The sequence below is a fragment of the Suricata suricatta genome, chromosome 16 (genome assembly GCF_006229205.1).
Source record: "Suricata suricatta isolate VVHF042 chromosome 16, meerkat_22Aug2017_6uvM2_HiC, whole genome shotgun sequence".
Classification (NCBI taxonomy): domain Eukaryota; kingdom Metazoa; phylum Chordata; class Mammalia; order Carnivora; family Herpestidae; genus Suricata; species Suricata suricatta.
The window spans coordinates 41,859,847-41,877,133 of record NC_043715.1 but is presented as its reverse complement, the minus strand read 5'-3'; the positions used below and the strand labels follow the sequence as shown (position 1 = coordinate 41,877,133).

Genomic DNA, 17,287 nt, shown 5'->3' with positions numbered 1-17,287 from the left:
GCTAAGTGAAATAAGTCAGGCAGAGAAGGACAGATACCATATGTTTACACTCATAGGTCTAACAGGAGAAACCTGACAGAGGACCATAGGGAGAGGAAGGGGGAAAGAGCTGGGGAGAGTGAGGGACACAAATCATGAGAGATTATTGAATACTGAAAAGGAACCATGGACGGGAGGGGGAGGGAGGGAAGGGAGTGATGGTCATGGTGGGGGCATCTGTGGGGAGAAGCACTGGGTGTTACATGGAAAGCAATTTGACAATAAACTATTAAACAAAAAAAATACCAGCGTAAACTTGAAGTACATTTAATCTTTAAAAAATAGGTATATTTTTTAAATATACTGATATTTCCACTGATAAATTCTAAGTACAACCTAGTAGTTACAAGTCCCCTCTCAGAATGTGAGCGGAAACATTGATTTATATGATATTAATTTATTAAAATCTAGTTATTACCATTACATTACCATATTATAATTAAACATTTCACACAACAGCCATTTTTATAGTAATACAGAATTTGGAGTTTATTCCAGGGCACTGATGATTAGATTAATTTAAAGGACTGTCTTTCTTTCAGGGTTCCGGTGTGGCTCAGTTGATTAAGCGTCGGGCTCTCCGTTTCAGCCCAGGTCATGATCTCATGGTTCCTGGGTTTTAGCCCCACATTGGGTTCTGTGCTGACAGTGTGGAGCTTGCTTGGGATTCTCTCTCTCCGTCTCTCTCTCTCTACCCCTCCCCTGCTCTCTCATTCACTCTCTTTCAAAAAAAAAAAAAAAAAAATGAAGGACTCTCTTTTTGAAAGCCATATCGAAGTTGTTAATGGTATGGTAAATGCTTTATGTAATTTAAGTAAAATGTAAGGATAACATCAGTATTTTTAGTAGAAAACAATAGACTTTTTATAAACAAGCAAACAAAAAACTCAAGTAGTTGGAACTCAAAAGCTGGGGCATGGAGACACAGCTGACCAGCAGTGATCTTTCAGCCTTCTGTGGACACCAATCAGTGCATCCTACAGAGGGGCACAAGATGAATTACCACCAAAAGTTCAAGTAGAGATTTGTTAAGGGAGATTTCACTGAGAAATATTAAATAATAAAAACCATTTTATTAATTGAAATATGCTTCTTAGAGAATATGCACCACTTAATGATACCTGTATACTCTCTGGGTTCTTGAAATAGAAGAGAGGAACAGGGAATGTAGATAGAGAACATTCACATTAACTTTGTAAACATGTGGCTTTGTTAAATGTGTGTGAATATAATTTTTTTAAAAGCAATTTATATTAGAATGAAAATTTTAAAATAATAGAGAAGAAACAAAGCAAGCCAAAGGCCAAAGGGTAAGAACCAGAAATCATACTGAAGAGGAATAAGTAAATAGCAAACCCGAAGTCATCTGACTTGGCGTGAGAACTCACACAGCTCATGTATGTCAGAGACGACTCTTCAGGGGCCTGTGATGCCAGAATCGGCTGTTGTCACTGACCCTCCTGTCCTGCAGGACTTGGAGGTGTTCAAGGACAAATAAAGACCCAGTGCATTCATTCCCTTGGTCACGGGACCTTGCTTGGACACTGTTAGAGCCCAAATATGTGCATTTTGCTCCCTGAGATGGAGATCTGCAAATATCAAGCAATACGTGATCAGGGCAAGAGTTTCATTTGTAAGCACGAGCTGCTGTACTGAAGTGTTCAGGGGTAAGGGGTGAGTCCATTAACAATTTGTATTTTGCAGAGGGGAATGTGAGTTCCTTGGTAGGTAGAAATACAGTTAATTAGAAGAATAATTAGATTATCAAAGAAATTTTAAAATCACAAACATTTTTAGGATAAAATTGTTAGTCTCCCTTAACAATTACCGTCTCAGTGTGAGGAGGGGAACCTCCCCGCAACATACACACAAACTTCTGTACGTTTCAGAAAATGCCCCTCAGGCATCAAGTAACTGTTACTCCACAGATCAGAATGGTCATTGTCTTATTGTTCATCACTGGTGTTTAGGGTGAAGAGTTCAGCACGAGCATAGTGATGTTACAGGTGTTTGATTAGTCCGGGCAAGATGCAGATTTGGGACAAAGCTATGTCAGAAAGGAAGGGTGCCTAGAAGCCCGAAAGCAGGTGGAAAGGTCCAGAGCGTGTCTCAAAAAACTCTCTGGTCTCTATGTTTCTCTAACCCTGGGAAGCAGAACTTTTTGTCTATATAGTGTTTTTTGTTTTTGTTTTTTTACTGCAGTTCCTGGGACATATTCTATTTCATCTAAGGTCATGTATTTATCTTATTTATCTGAAAAGAACAGTCACTTACCAAATTGTGTTTCCCACTAGGACAGTGGCTGCAGTTGTGATATAATTTCAGAGAAGTAAGATGGTCTCTGAAACACACTTGTAAAGTGAGCAATTCCCAGCAGATCATTAATGTTGGCTCATGAAGTTATCTAGAAAGACAGATAAGAATAGCTAGAGAAGAAAATTATCTGTGAAGCCTGGGGAAGGATAAGCCCCAGTGAGAGGTGTGAGTACAGAATGCTGAGTTCTGAGAAGTGAGGAAGTTAATGGAGGCAATGGCTAAACTGGAATCGCGGGTACCATTAAATTTTTGTTTCCTCGATGTACTATGATTTTTTTTTCCTGTTCCTGATAACACTGAGTATTGCTCAAACTTGGGGGGAAAGAAATGTTACGAACTGAGTTAGAGTAAAAAAAAAAGAAAGTGTAATGATGGAAGGTAAGCCATAGTTTCTGAGAGTGTCATTGTCTCCAACTATTTACTGAGCACCTACTCTGGTGTACATGTACTTCTAGCTGCATTGTCTGGATGCATTTGTGGTACATGTCAGTGAACAAACCTACAAAGAAATGTGTCCACCTGTGGCCTTCATGTGATTGAGGGAAGCAGACAATGAGTGATGAAGAAAATGTTATAAATTGTGTAGTAACTTATAAGATGAAAAGTGTGATGGAAAAGAGAAATTGAAGAGCTAAATTGCATTGATTACATGCATGTGGAGTAAGACAGGTTGCAGCAGGAAATGGAGGGGTCAGGGTTGGTCTCAGAGGGGAAATGATATTTGAGCAAATATTTAGAGGAGGTAAAATAGAAAGTAATTTGGATGCACATGAAGATGCTCCATGAGGAAGTGGCCATAACAATGTCCCTTTGGTGGAGGATGCCCATATCCGTTGATTAGTGTGGGAGTAAAAAACCCAGGGAAGTTCTCCTGCTCAACTTGGGACCACATTGAAGACTTTTCCAGATCCAGAGCTTCTCGCAGGATTGGTGGAGACCCTCTTTGTTTTTACATAACAACTCACCTTCTCCCTCTGCCCAATCCTGTTTACTTCTTCTGCCTTCCTCCGATACCGATGCCAAGAGCCGTTGCAAATAAACATCCTCCATGATAATTGCTATCTCCATATCTGCTTTCCTGAGAATCCAGTTTATGATAGAGTTGGATTAATTTGATATTATCACATATTTGGTTGAGTTGTTAAGCCAAGTAACCTGTGTAAGAGAAGAAAGTAAAAGTGTATAAAAATAGGCTGTCAGAAAGAGAGATAGCAGAACATTTTATATACTGGAGATTCAGAGGATGATCAATAAGTTGGGTTTTGGAATACGAACACAACGTAATGACGATATGGGACCTTTTTCATCTGAGAGTAGGGTTCCGGGATTAATTATTTAAGAAATGGGAGATGTCTCAGGTCCCCAGGACTCTATCAGATAAGGCAGTGAGAGCAGCAATTAATGTCAGGTAGAAAATCTAATTGTACCATTCCACATGCCACTTTTATTTGTTGGAAATCAAAAAAGGTTGAAATGCTAATGATAGAATATAAGGGCACAGATGTTTTATCTATGAAAACACTGTAGACCTGTAGGTCTACTTTCTAAAACTGCCAGTGGCTGTTGATTCTGTTCACACTTTCCAAGTAGAAGTGGACAAGCACCTTTAAAGTACAGGAAAGGATTTTTCCCCAACTGTTATGGTGACAGTAAATTATGTGTAAACATTATAACCAGAAATAATATTTTATCAAAAACTAATACATAACATATTGAGTCAGTGCAAGTATCCCCCAAGGAGAAAATACCACAAAAGGATTTATTGGGACAAAACACTTTTCTTTTTATTTATTTATTTATTTATTTATTTATTTATTTATGTATGAGAGTGTGAGAGAGAGAGTGCACATGAGTGCGTTAGCAGGAAAGAGGGCCAGAGGGAGAGAGAGAGAGAGAATCTCCATGCTCAGCAAGGAGCCCAATGTGGGTGGGGCTCTCTCCCATGACACTGGGTTTGTGACCTGAGCCAAAATCAAGAGCCAGATGCTCAATGGACTGAGCCAGCCAGGCGTCCCCGGGCAAAACACCTTGAAAGCATAAAGGGGAACAAGAAGTGCAGTGAGGTTTCAGAACTTGGTGCACATGGGACACCTGAGAAAAGACAGAAAAGGAAGAACTGAGTAGGAAATATCTCACACCCCAGCACAGTTAAGAGAAATTCTTGACCAAGCCAATGGGGACTCCTGGAGTCGTATTTGTCCTTTAGAGGATTATCCCATTGGGCAGGAAGGGCCACACATAGTCATTAATTGGAGAGGCCTGGAGCAAAGCCTCGCAGAACGAAGAGCACAGCTCCAGGACGCTGTCAAGCAGCTAAGCTCCAGGCCCAACGGTCTCTTGAAGGGAGACCTGAGCGGGAGATTTCCGTGGCTACCACAGTCTCCCCGGTGGGCTGCCCAGAGCCACTTGTCCATGCACATTCATGGGGCAGTTCCTCCATCACTCCCGAGGGCCTCCACCTCTGAGTTACTGGGAGGAACCACAACCACATGGGTGTTACATGTCTGGGGGTCACAAGTAGCACTCCCTCCTCGAATATCCATTCCAAATTTCCCTCACCCTCAGCGATCACCTCAGCAGGTCTTGGTAGCTGACCAGTCATGTGACCCGAACCTTCATTGTAGGAGGCAACACCGGGCTGCTATCAAAACGTGTGATGACTGTACTTGGACTTTCTCATGGCCCCAGGCCCTTTATTAATGTCCCTGTCGCCGTAGGCTGTCTTCATTTATTAAATAAGCAAAGTAGGTAACATATTATATTGTGATAAGTGCCACAAAAATATGAAGTATGAGAATGGAATAGAAATAATCACGGAATTGCAGTTTGGATACAGTACCAGAAAAAGCCTGGCCAGTTTGGCCCCTGAGTAAGTAACCGAGAGAACAGGGAAGCAGCCACATGACTATCCGAGGTTACATTTTCCAGGCAGAGAAGGCAACAGGGCAAAGCCCCAAATACCACTGTTAGTAGGTGAGAGAAACGCCAAGAATGCCAATGTTATCCGGAGCAGAGGGCAGTTTTAATGAGTTAATAGGTCCTAAGCTGTATTGGAGAGTCTCAAATATTAAATCCTTTTATTGATTCATGAAGTACCATTTATCAAATGTATGTTTTAACAACTGCAAGGGATTGTCTCCAAGTGTATACTCTGTTTCATGAATCTATTGGTCTTTTCCCATGTTCACATTCCAAAGTCATGTCTATAGCATTATTATCCTTATAATAAATTGTCTTTGTTTTTTGTTGGTTTGTTTTTAAATATATAAAAAAGCCAATCACTTCTCCTTGAACTTCTTAGTCAAGGTTGACTTATCTCTTTGTGGATTGGTTTTCTTCTATGTAAATCATGCAATAGGTTTATCAAGTTTGTCATAATCCCCTCAGGAAAACTAAAATTGCACTGAATTTAGATTATCTGGGGAATTTGACATTAATGTCTTCCCACAGAGTTACTGGCATTGTTTGCTAAATATTATGCGAGATTTCCCATTTGTTTGTTGCTGGATAATTAATCTGCCAGTTGCATTTGGGCATGAACTTCTCCATCTGCTCTTCTCCACACCTCCAAGTCAATGAATGAGAATATGGGAGGGTTTTTTTTTCCCTCTGAGTTCTTCTTATCACTAACATTAGGCCACTACTACCCAACTAAGTTGGGAAGAAGTGGGTGAGGCTCATCTCACTTCAAGAAGAAGTGTGGTCTTCAGGGATCATGATGTCCCTTTATGTTCAAAAGAAAAGACATCAACTGTGAAGTTCTCATTTATTCCTTAATATATACTGGCAACATGAGCTTACAGGTCAAAATACTATTCATCTGAAGATAGAACTCTTAAACTTTACCTGAGCCACTCGCACCATTTGAACATAAGACTTACTGTAATAATCCAAAATTATAAATAATAAAGCGATTTTATGCAAGATGAGAATTATAGTGATACGAAGCAAGCAAAAACAGTCCTAAAAACGTTAATTTTAAAAATAAAACGCAACTATGTAAATAAGAAGAGAAAAGTAATGCTTTGGGCAGCTTTGGCCCACAAGATAAAGATCCTTTGAGAAATCAGATGGAGCATGCTCAGAATTGTCCCTCCAAAGCGTTGGTATTTATCCACTGGTCCCCACTCCCATTGGTTGAGAGGTGTCCCTGCAGAGATTATCCCCCCCCCCCCCCCGCAGTCTGGTTAATGCCTCTGGGTTGCTGATCTTTGTTTTTCCCAAAGATCGCAAGTGCATGTGTGTTTGTACTCACATACTTTTTCTTTTTTTTGATGATAAGCAAAACAATAACCACATATTTAGTCTTTATTTAGATGTTTTAGGGTCATATCTCTTTTTTTCCTCGTGATATTTTTCACTACTTTTTAAAAGGTTTCCTTAATATATTTTATATTTATAGATTATTTTTACATAATATATATTCATATACTATTTTATCCAATATATTTTATATTACATTATAATATCATATATTTTAATATATTTTCCAAAAGTTATCACCTCTTTTTCTGTATTTCTAGCAGTTATATTTCCTTTTCTGAATATTTTGTTTACTTTCTATATAACTTGCCCCTCCTTTGTAAACTGTATTGTCCGATACTACACCTCATTCCAGTTCTTGAGAGGAGCTTTCAAAGATGCTTCGGAGGCAGGGACAGCTCACCTGGACCTCCCGACAATGGCAGTGGCAGCATTAGCAGCAGGGGTATTAGAATATGGTTTACAGAGCCTACAACTGGCAGATGTTGGGGGGCAAGTCCTATCTGACAGAGAATCTGAGACCTTTCTTCCCTGTCTCTCATCTCTGTCTTCTGAGGCCGAAGGACTGGGTAAACAGCGTTCATCAGTTCCTCTTCCTTTGCCGAACTTTCTGGCAACATGGGGCCCACTGAAAATGTGAGTCAGAAAACCACCATTATTCCTCCAAGGAGGCCGTTGGTGACGGCATAGCCTTTAGTGAATGAGCTCATATAAGATGTCTTCACTTTCTTACTCAAGGTGTCTGCTGGGTGGTTGGAACGGAGGTTTCCCTTAGAGGTCCAGGACTGCAGGGGAAGGAACTTAAGACTCCATTATGCCAGGGGTAAACTCCCACTGCTGTGGCAGGGCCCCTTCTCCTATTGTCCTGTTTTTCCAGTCACTATTTGATCTTCTTTCACCTTCACTATCCCTTCCTGGTCTCTGCTGGGGTCCTCAGTTCAGTCTCCTTTGGGCCAAGATTTAGGGAGTGTCTGGATGGTATTGGCTTCATGGAGGAGACCATCTGCTCAGGTGCAATTGGAGAGTCAGTTTGCACCCGGGACAACCAACTTAACTTTCCGGAGTTATGAACATCTTGGACCACGGGGTTCACCTGAGAGTCCTGCCAGGACACCGAGGAAGGACTCCAGGGAGGAGCGCTGAGCCTGTGGGATCAGATAGAGCCTCTGGGCGGTGGAAAACCAAGTGGATGAAGACACGCGACTGCGGTAGAATAGCCTGCGATGGGGGAGGGGGGGCCGCCGGGGAGGGGGGGCCCGGAGGAGCGCAGGGTGGGCGCTGTGATCCCAGGCCGACCCGGGGAGCGCTGGTGGGCGGGTGCGGCGTGGGGGCCGAGGGCTTCAAGCCTTCCCGCCCCCGGCCAGGTGTGAGTCTGTTCAGGACAGCGGAGGCTCTCCGGACAGCCGGCAGCCAGGCCCGTGAACCCGCCCGCCCTTCCTCCTTGGGTCCCTGGAGGCAGAAGGGCCTCAAAGCCAAAGGCAGAAGCAAGGCCCATCCTCCCACGGTGAGGTTACTGGGAGGGCCAGGGCGGGTGACCGACTGCGCCGCGTGGGGTGGAGAGGGTGCCAACGGGCAGTGCCACGGTGGGGAGGCCGGACCTAGGCAGCCGCCGAGGACACGTCTTCCCTCCTTTCGTTCGCATATGGCGGTTCCGGGGCCCCCGACCCCGCCTCCTCCAGGAACTAACGGCTCCAGCGCCGCTCCGCGCCCTGCGCCCGGAAGGGTATGGTGAGCCTACAGCATCACCGTGTGGGCAGTGAGGCGGACAGAAGGTGCCCCCGCCAGCCTGGACCCTGCTTTCCACATCTCCTAGCAGGCAGGGCCTCTTCACTGCTTTATCTTTTGTGAATTCGGTAAACAGCATGTAAGCCTTAGCATTCTCCCCAGGTTATATACAAGTGGTAGTGGCCGAGCCAGCATTTGAACCCCGTCTGTCTGATTCCAGAGCTCCTTAATTTAGCCACGTAGGCATCAGTATTACTATGATTTATAGTCCTTAGGGCACTTAGCCTCAGGACACCTGTAATGAGCGCGTACGCTGCCTACTAGGCGTCTGGATTAGTTCAACTCTGAAGAGGACCGTTGGCTACGCAGGGCCCTAGTCTCTTCAGAAGATGCTGGGCAGAGACCACCAATTGCCAGCATATCCCCAGAGGGCATTTCTTTTCTAACTGATCCGTGCAGCCAACCACATCACTGTTTGTGCAGGGACAGGAGATACACATCAGATGGGTAAAGGATCCGGGTGCCTGTGGGGGGCTCAGTCCGTTAAGTGTCTGACTTCAGCTCAGGTTGTGATCTCCTGGTTCGTGGGTTTCAGCCCCACCTCCGGCTCTGTGCTGACCGTAAACTCAGGGCCTGGAGCCTGCTTCATATTTGGTGTCTCCCTTGCTCTCTCCTCCCATCACATTCTGTTTTCTCTCTCTCACTCTCAAAAAATGAATAAACATTAAAAAATTTTTTTTAAAGATGGGTAAAGGATCCATCCTGGCTTTGAAAAGCCTTGTGCTTCAAGGGCACCAATATCTCTTATAATAATTCCAGTTTTCAGGATCCTGCTCAAAACTGACAACTTAACAATATTAATTTCTGAGGTCCACTGCATTGGACATATCTGTATATAATTATCTCTTTTTAATTCTCTCTTGGCTATATTTTGCAAGGGTCAGCAAATTACAGCCTATGGGCCAAATTCAGCTCATAGTCTGTAAAGCTGGTGAACTAAGCATTGTGTTAACATTTTTAAAAAGCTGTAAAGAAAATCCCCACAAGAAACAAAGAAGAATATGTGATAGAGATTATATGTGAGCCACAGATTTTATATTATTTGCCCTCTGGCCCTGTCCAGAGAAAGTTTGTAACTATTCTTTTGTAGTTTTCTGTGTACAGGTCTTGCACAGCTTTTGCTCATTTTTTATTACTAAGTATTTTATGAGATTTGTAAATGTTAGTTTTTTAATGTTTATTTTTGAGAGAGAGAAAGAGTGCAAGAGGGGGAGGTGCAGAGAGAGAGGGAGACACAGAATCTGAAGGAGGCTCCAAGCTCTGAGCTGTCAGCACAGAGCCTGATGCGGGGCTTGAACTCACGAGCCATGGTCAATCGACTGAGCCACCCTGGCGCCCCTGGAAATGTTATTTCTTTCAAGATCTTATTTTTAAGTAATCTCCATACTCAACATGGGGCTCGAACTTACAACCCCAAGATCAAGGGTCACATGCTCCACTGACTGAGCCAGCCAGGCACCTCTGTAAATGTTATTTTAAATGGTCTCTTTTATTTATTCTTATTTATTTATTTATTTATTTATTTATTTATTTATTTATATGTTAAAGAGAGAGAGCATGGGCAAGCTGGAGACAGGGGCAAAGAGAGGGAGGGAGAGAGAGAGTGAGAGCAAGAGAGAGAGTCTTAGGCAGGCTCCATGCTCAGGAGCCTAGGGTGGGACTCATCCCACAATCCTGGGGTTATGACCTGAGCCGAAATCAAGAGTAAGACACTCTACTGACTGAGCCACCCAGTGGCCCCTAAATGGTTTCTTTTAAATAGGTTATTAGTAGTACATGGAAAATACCTTTATCTCTTTATCTCTATCTACCTACACAACACTCACACATACAATATACACAATATATATACCTATGGATATAGATACAGATTTAGGTCTTGCTAAATTTACTCTTCTGGTGGTTTCTTTGCAGACTCCTTTGAGTTTTCTACATCTCCAAAGTATTTTCTGTAAAGCATGTATCTCTGAATGAAGTCAGCTTTACTTCTGTTTGATCTGCATATCTTTTGTTTCTTCCTTACCTCCTACATTTGCAGAGACCAACAGTTGTCAGCAGAGCAGCATTGGGCCTTTCTCTTCCAGTTGAGCTTTGCAGCTGACGGATGACACAGCTGTCTAAGAGTGATCTTCTCCCAGAGGCAAAGTGAGGACATGCATTTCAGGTGGGTGCAATATCTTAAAAGCCAGGGACTGCAATATATCTTATAATGATTGCAGGACCAGGGTCCTGGCTGAAAATGACTTCTTACTGTATTAACTTTTCCAGTCCACTCATATGATATATGGAGATAGAGGCACAGATAGAGATAGAGACATAGATGCAGACGACATACAGACATAGGTATCTGTGTCTGTATCTGTACAAAGATAAGGTTTTGGCAATGATTTTTGGGATTTGACTCCAAAAGCAAAGGCAACAAGAGGAGAAATAAACAAGGAGGACTACATCACACCAAAAGCTTCTATGCCGAAGAAAGAAGAAAGGCCATGAAATGAAAAACCAACTTGCTGAGTGAGAAAAAGTATTTGCAAATCATACATCTGATAAAAGATTAATATACAAAATATATAAAGAACTCATACAACTCAATAGCAAAGAAAACCCCAAAGAATATGATTTTAAAATGAGCAGAGGACCTTAATAGACATCTTTTCAAAGAAGACATACAGATAGCCAACAGGTACATGAAAAGATGCTCAACATCACTAATCATCAGAGAAATGCGTCAAAACTACAATGAGAAAAAACCCCACCACAGTGCGATACCACTTGACACCTGTTAGAATGGCTGTCATCAAAAGACAAGGAATAAGAAGTGTTGGTGAAAATATAGAGAATAGGGAACTCTTGTGCAGAGTTGATGAGAATGTAAATGGTGCAGCCAGTATGGAAACAATTATAGACGTTTCTCATAACATTAAAAAATAAAAGGGTGCCTGGGTGGCTCAGTTGGTTAAGTGTCTGACTTTGGCTCAGGTCATGAACTCACCGTTGGTGAGTTCCAGCCCTGTGTTGGGCTCAGCGCTGGCTGTGCAGAACCTGCTTCGGATTCTTCCTCTTCTCTATCTCTGCCCCTCCCCCTACTTGTTCTCTCTCTCCCCCACTTGCTCTCTCTCTCTGATAAATATAATAAAATTTAAAAATAGAACAACAACATGATCCTGCTATTTCACTCCTAGATATTTGTCAAAGAGAATGAAAACACTCTCTTGAAGAGATATCTGACCATCAGGTTCACTGCCACATCGTTCACAGTAGCCAAGCCATGGAAGGTGTCCATCAATGGTTTCATGGGTAAAGATGAATGGACAGGAATATTATTCAATCCTAAAAAAAAGAATTAAATATTTCCATTTGTGACAACATGGATGGGCCTTGAGGGCATTATGCTAAATGAAATAAGTAAGGCAGAGAAAGGCAAATAGCATTATAATCTCACTTCTACATGAAACCCCAAAAAAAGTGAACTCATAAAGAGAACTGATTGGTGTTTGTCAGAGGTGGGGGGTTGAGGGTATGTGAAATAAGTGAAGGTGAAGGTAGTCAAAAGGTACAAACACCTGGTTATAAAATAAATACATCCTGGATATGTAATGTACAGCATGATGACTACAGTTAATAATATTATATTGTATACTTGAAGTTTTCTAAGAGAATAGATCTTAAAAGACTTTGTCATAACAACAACAAAAAAACCCTACAACTATGTGTGATTATGGCCTTACCCAGACTTGTGGTTATCGCTCTGCCATATATGTAGATATCAGATCATTACGTTGTACATCTGAGACTAATATCACGTTATATGTCAATTATAATAATTAAGTGCAAGACACCATATCTATAGAATTTTTAAAAAATCATCATCTTCAACAGATGCAGAAAAAGTGTGTGACAAAATCCAACATCCATCCTTTCATTAGAAAAAAACTGAACAAAGAATAAAAGTGAACCTCCTTGACCTGGAAAGGCATGAACAAACCCTCACAAGAGTAGAATGTCGACTCTCAACACTTTTACCCAATATTTTACTGGAGTTTCTAGCCAAGGCAATTCGGCAAGAGAAAGAAAAAAAAAAAAATGCCATCCAAACTGAAAAAGCGTAAGTAAAACTATATCCACAGAGATATGCATCTTATCTATAGAGTACCTAAAGGAAGACACTAAAAAATATTAAAAAAATTTTAAATGTTTATTATTTTTGAGACAGAGAAAGAGACAGAGTGCAAGCAAGGGAGGGGTAGAGAAAAGGAAGACCCAGAATCTGAATCAGGCTCCAAGCTCAGAGCTGTTAGCATAAGGCCTGATGTGGGGCTCAAACCTACAAACTGCAAGATCATGACCTGAGCCAAAGTTGGATGCTTAACCAACTGAGCCACCCAGGTGTCTCAATACAATAAAAAAAATATTAAAACCAATAAACGATTTCAGCAAGATTACAGGATACAAATCACTATACAAAAATCAATTATAGGGCTCAATCAGTTAAGCGTCCGGCTTCGGCTCAGGTCATGATCTCATGGTTTGTGGGTTTGAGCTCTGCGTCAGGCTCTGTGCTGACAGCTAGCTCAGAGCCTGGAGCCTACTTCAGATTTTGTGTCTCCCTCTCTCTCTGACCCTCCCCTGATCGTGCTATCTCTCTCTGTCTCAAAAATAAATAAAGAACATAAAAAAATTTTTTAAACAATCAGTTATATTTCTAAACACTTTGAACCAATAAGAAAAGAAAACCATTTCATTTTCAATACCATCATAAAGATAAAATATTTAGGAATAAATTTAACAAGAAGTTTCCTGTTTATACTTTGAAGATAGAAAAAACATTGTTGAAAGAGATTTTGAAAGATCTGCATAATGTGAAAAACAACTCATGTTCATGAGTAAGATTTGATTTAGGATGGTGATGCTTCCCAAACTGATCTGCAGATTCGACGTGATCCCTGCTAGAATCCCAGTGGACTTTTTTGTTGAAATTTAGAATCTGATTCTCAGATTCATAAGGAATTGCAAAGAATCCTGTTGGAGAACAAGAAGCCAGAGGCACCTTGAGAATGTCCTGAAGGAAAAGGACGGAGCAGCAGGAGCCGAAGGCAGTTCCGTTCCCTGGTCGGAAAGCTGCCGGGACTGCTCGTTCTCTCCAGAAGACATCATACGGTGCCAGGCCAGGGATAAGAATGTTCTGTCTGGCACCACATGTACTCATGACCCACTATAGAACACACTACAGGTGCATGGCCTGTCAAGATGCCAAATACTATGTTGTATGTGCTTCCTGTCATCAGACAAGTAGCAAAATAATAGAGGCTTGAGCTGGGAGACCGATGCTTCGGCTCCTGGAGAGTCTTAGCCCCTGCTTCTTAATTCTTTCATCACTGCACCTTTGGGATCTGTCTCTCAGAACCCCAAGTAGCCAGGGGCACCTGGTGGCTCAGTCAGTTAGGCATCTGACTTCGGCTCTGGTCATGATCTTGCGGTTCATGGGTTTGAGCCCCGTGTCTGGTTCTGGGCTGACAGCTAGCTCAGAGCCTGGAGCCCTGCTTTGGATTCTGTGTCTCCCTTTCCCTCTGACCCTCCCCACCTCATGCTGTCTCTCTCTGTCTCTCAAAAATAAATTTTAAAAAATTAAAAAAAAAGAACCCCAGTTAGCCAAACATTTTGAGAAAGAAGCACAGGGTGAGAGGAGTCACGCTTCTCTATTTCAAAACCTACTACAATACAGTGGTAATCAAGACAGTTTAGTATTGGTGTAGGGTAGATAGAAAGATAAATAAATTAGGAGTCCAGAAATAAACCCTTATATCTATGGTTAACTTATTTTTGATAAGCATGCTAAGACCATTCATTAGAAGAAAAATAGTCTTTTCAACAAATGGAACACCTAATGGTATAGCCATGTGCAAAAGAATGAAGTTGTACCATTATCTTTTACCATCTATAAGAATTACTTCAAAATGGATTGACTACCTAAATGAGTTAAAAACTTTATAGAAGAAACTCTTAGAAGAAAACATAGGGGTAAATCTTCATGGCCTTTTGTTTGTTGTGTTTGGCAAAGGATTCTTAGGTAGGTAAGACATTAATGCACAAGCAAAAGAAAGAGATAAAATAGATGCCATCAAAATTTAAAAATTTGTGCTTCAAAGGATACAATCAAGAAATTGAGAAGAAAACCCACAGAATGGAAGAAAATATTTATACATCATATATCTGATTAGCCACTTGTATCCATATGTATGTAAGAAACACAACTCAATAATAAAAACAGACCAAAAAAATCTAAAAATAGGTGAGGTATCCTGAAAAGAAATTCATGACCAATTTGCACATGAGGATATGTTCAACAGCATGAATCATCAGGGAAATGCAAATCAAAGCCACAATGATATACCATTTGATACCAACTAGAGTGACTAGAATCAGAAGGTAAGAAAACAAATATGGTGAGAATATGGAGAAATTGGAAGCCTTAAACACTGTTAATGGGGATATAAAAGGGTGCAGACACTTTGGAAAACTGTCAGTTCCTCAAAATATTAAACATAAGAGTTATCCTATACCCCAGCAATTCTACTCCAAGGCATGACACAAGAGAACTGAAAATATATGTCCACACAGAAGCTGCATATGAATGATGACAGCATTATTCATAGTGGTCAAAAGGTAGAAATGATCTAAATGTCCATCAACTGATAAATGGATAAATAAATGTGGTGTAGTCATACAATAGAACATCATTCAGTCATAGAAAGGAATGAAGCGTTGATACATGCTACAACATGGATGAACTTTGAAAACGTTATGCTAAGTGAAAGAAACACATAAAACCCACACATTGTATGATTTCATTCACATGAAGTGTCCAGAGCATGGACTCTACTGACACAGAAAGTAGGTTAATGGTTGCGTAGAAGTTGAGGGGGTTGGGAGGTAGAGGTTTGAAAGCTGTACAGAAGGAGGTTTCATTTTGAGGTGATAAAAAAATCTAAAATTGATTTTGGTGATAGTTGCTGGCCCATGGAATTTCCTAAGTAAGGAGAGTGATAAAGATGTCTTTTGTTATGTAAATTAATGGCTTTTGAACCCCCCCCCCCCCATAACCTCAGGATGGCGAAGTATGTCAATAGAGAGTTAAAACTTTCAGTCCCTTCACCTACTTCTTGGGAAGAGGACCTGGAGAAAATCGAGCACAATCACCAATGGCCAATGATTAAATCAACCATGCCTATGTAACAGAGCCTCCATTAAAAACCCAAAAAGGACAGAGTTTAGAGAGCTTCGCTGTTTGTGGGGTGGTGTACCCAAACTCCACAGGAAAGAAGCTCCTGTGTTTGGGATCTTTCCAGACCTGGGCCTGTGTATCTCTTCATCTAGCTGTGCATTCATATCCTTTAATATCCTTTATGGTAAACTGGTAATCTAGTAAGTAAACTAGTTTCCTGAGTTCTGTGAGCTGCTCTAGCAAATTAATAGAACCTGTGGAGAGAGTCACAGGAACCTCCAATGTATAGCCAGTCAGTCACAAGCACGGGTAACAACCTGGGATTTTGATTGGCACCTGAAACAGAGGCAGCCTTGTGGGACTGAGCCTTTAACCTAAGGGATCTGACACTATCTCCAGATGGATAGTGTCACACCTGAGCTAAATCTGTAGGACTCTACTGAGAATTGGAGGACTTCCTGATGTGCAGAAAACCTACCCGTCTGGTGTCGGAGGTGAAGGTGTGTGGTCGTGTAAATACAACTAGGAGAGACACACAGGAGCATGAGTTTATCCATTACAGTTGCACATAACTGTGATTCTACCACAAACCATTGAACATATATACACTTTAATTGGGTAAATTGTAGGAGTATATGAACTGTATCTCAATAAAGCTATTAAAAAATCCCCAAAGTAACTAGAAGTATGAATAAAACTACAGCATGAATACAGATCTGAAAGATACTGAAAGGATAACAATGGAGTTTTGAAAACCTTTTAAGGGGGTGCCTGGGTGGCTCACTCCTAGAGTGTCTGATTTTGGTTCAGGTCACGATCTCACAGTTTGTGGATTCAAGCCCTGTGTGGGGCTCTGTGCTGACAGCTCAGAGCCTGGAGCCTGCTTCAGATTCTGTGTCTCCTTCTCTCTCTGCCCCTCCTCACACTCTCTCTGTGTCTCAAAAATAAATGAAAGAGAAAAAAAAAAACCTTTCCAAGAAAAGAACTGCAGTTCAAATGGTTTTACTGGTGAATTCTATCAAACATATAAGGAGGAAATTTTGACAGTGTCCTTCTGCACATTCTTTCAGAAAATACAGAAAAAGGAATATTTCCGAGCTTGTTCTGTGTGGCCAGCATTACCCTAATACCAGAACTTAACAAGAAAAGAATACAATGGATTAGTAACTCTCTTGAACAGATATTAAAAAATTCTTTCACAACATTTTAGGAAATTTAAATTCAGTCACATAGTGATTTGTGTTCTCTTTCTCTTGTTTCCCCTTAGTTGGCCTCGTTAGAGGCTTACTGATTTTATTGATATTTCAAAGAACTATCTTTTGATTTCACTGATTTTTCTCTATTTCCTATTTTCAATTTCATTGGTTTTTGCTCTAATTCTTACTATTTCTTTTCCTGTGCTTACTTTGGATTTAATTTGCTCTTTTTCCATCTAGCTTCCTAAGGTTGAAACTTAGATTTATTGATTTTAGATCTTTCATCTTTTCAAATATATGCACTCAATACTATAAATTTCCCCCTGAGCACCGCTTTTGTAAGGACGCAGGTCTGATTCAGCCTTCCCCTGTACTTAAAGGGGAAGGTGCCGGCTTCTCTGTATGAAAGGGCGCACATTAAGGAGGGACAACTCCGGTGGCGCCCAATCGGGAGAGGCCAGCTGAC

The 17,287-nt window shown here is 41.3% G+C and overlaps 1 protein-coding gene and 1 long non-coding RNA gene across 8 annotated transcripts in view; one reads left to right on the top strand and one right to left on the bottom strand.

Moving 5' to 3' along the window:
- Positions 1-17,287, top strand: part of LOC115280869 — a 33,513-nt gene that overhangs the window by 2,900 nt on the left and 13,326 nt on the right. For 4 of the 5 annotated variants that reach the window (XR_003903980.1, XR_003903978.1, XR_003903977.1 and 1 more), the window contains exon 3: positions 10,442-10,567. This is a non-coding gene — a long non-coding RNA (uncharacterized LOC115280869). Of the gene's footprint in view, positions 1-10,441; positions 10,568-12,282; positions 12,493-17,287 lie in introns of those variants that run through there. The other variant, XR_003903981.1, reaches the window with a different exon arrangement.
- Positions 727-17,287, bottom strand: part of LOC115280844 (PRELI domain containing protein 3B-like) — an 89,117-nt gene continuing 72,556 nt past the window's right edge. The window contains exons 5-7 of one of the 3 annotated variants that reach the window (XR_003903951.1): positions 3,321-3,510; positions 2,314-2,443; positions 727-760 (exon numbers count right to left, since the gene is read on the bottom strand). The gene's annotated coding sequence lies outside the window, so the exon portion shown is untranslated. Of the gene's footprint in view, positions 761-820; positions 1,017-2,313; positions 2,444-3,320; positions 3,511-11,523; positions 11,734-17,287 lie in introns of those variants that run through there. The other 2 variants (XR_003903950.1, XR_003903953.1) reach the window with 2 other exon arrangements.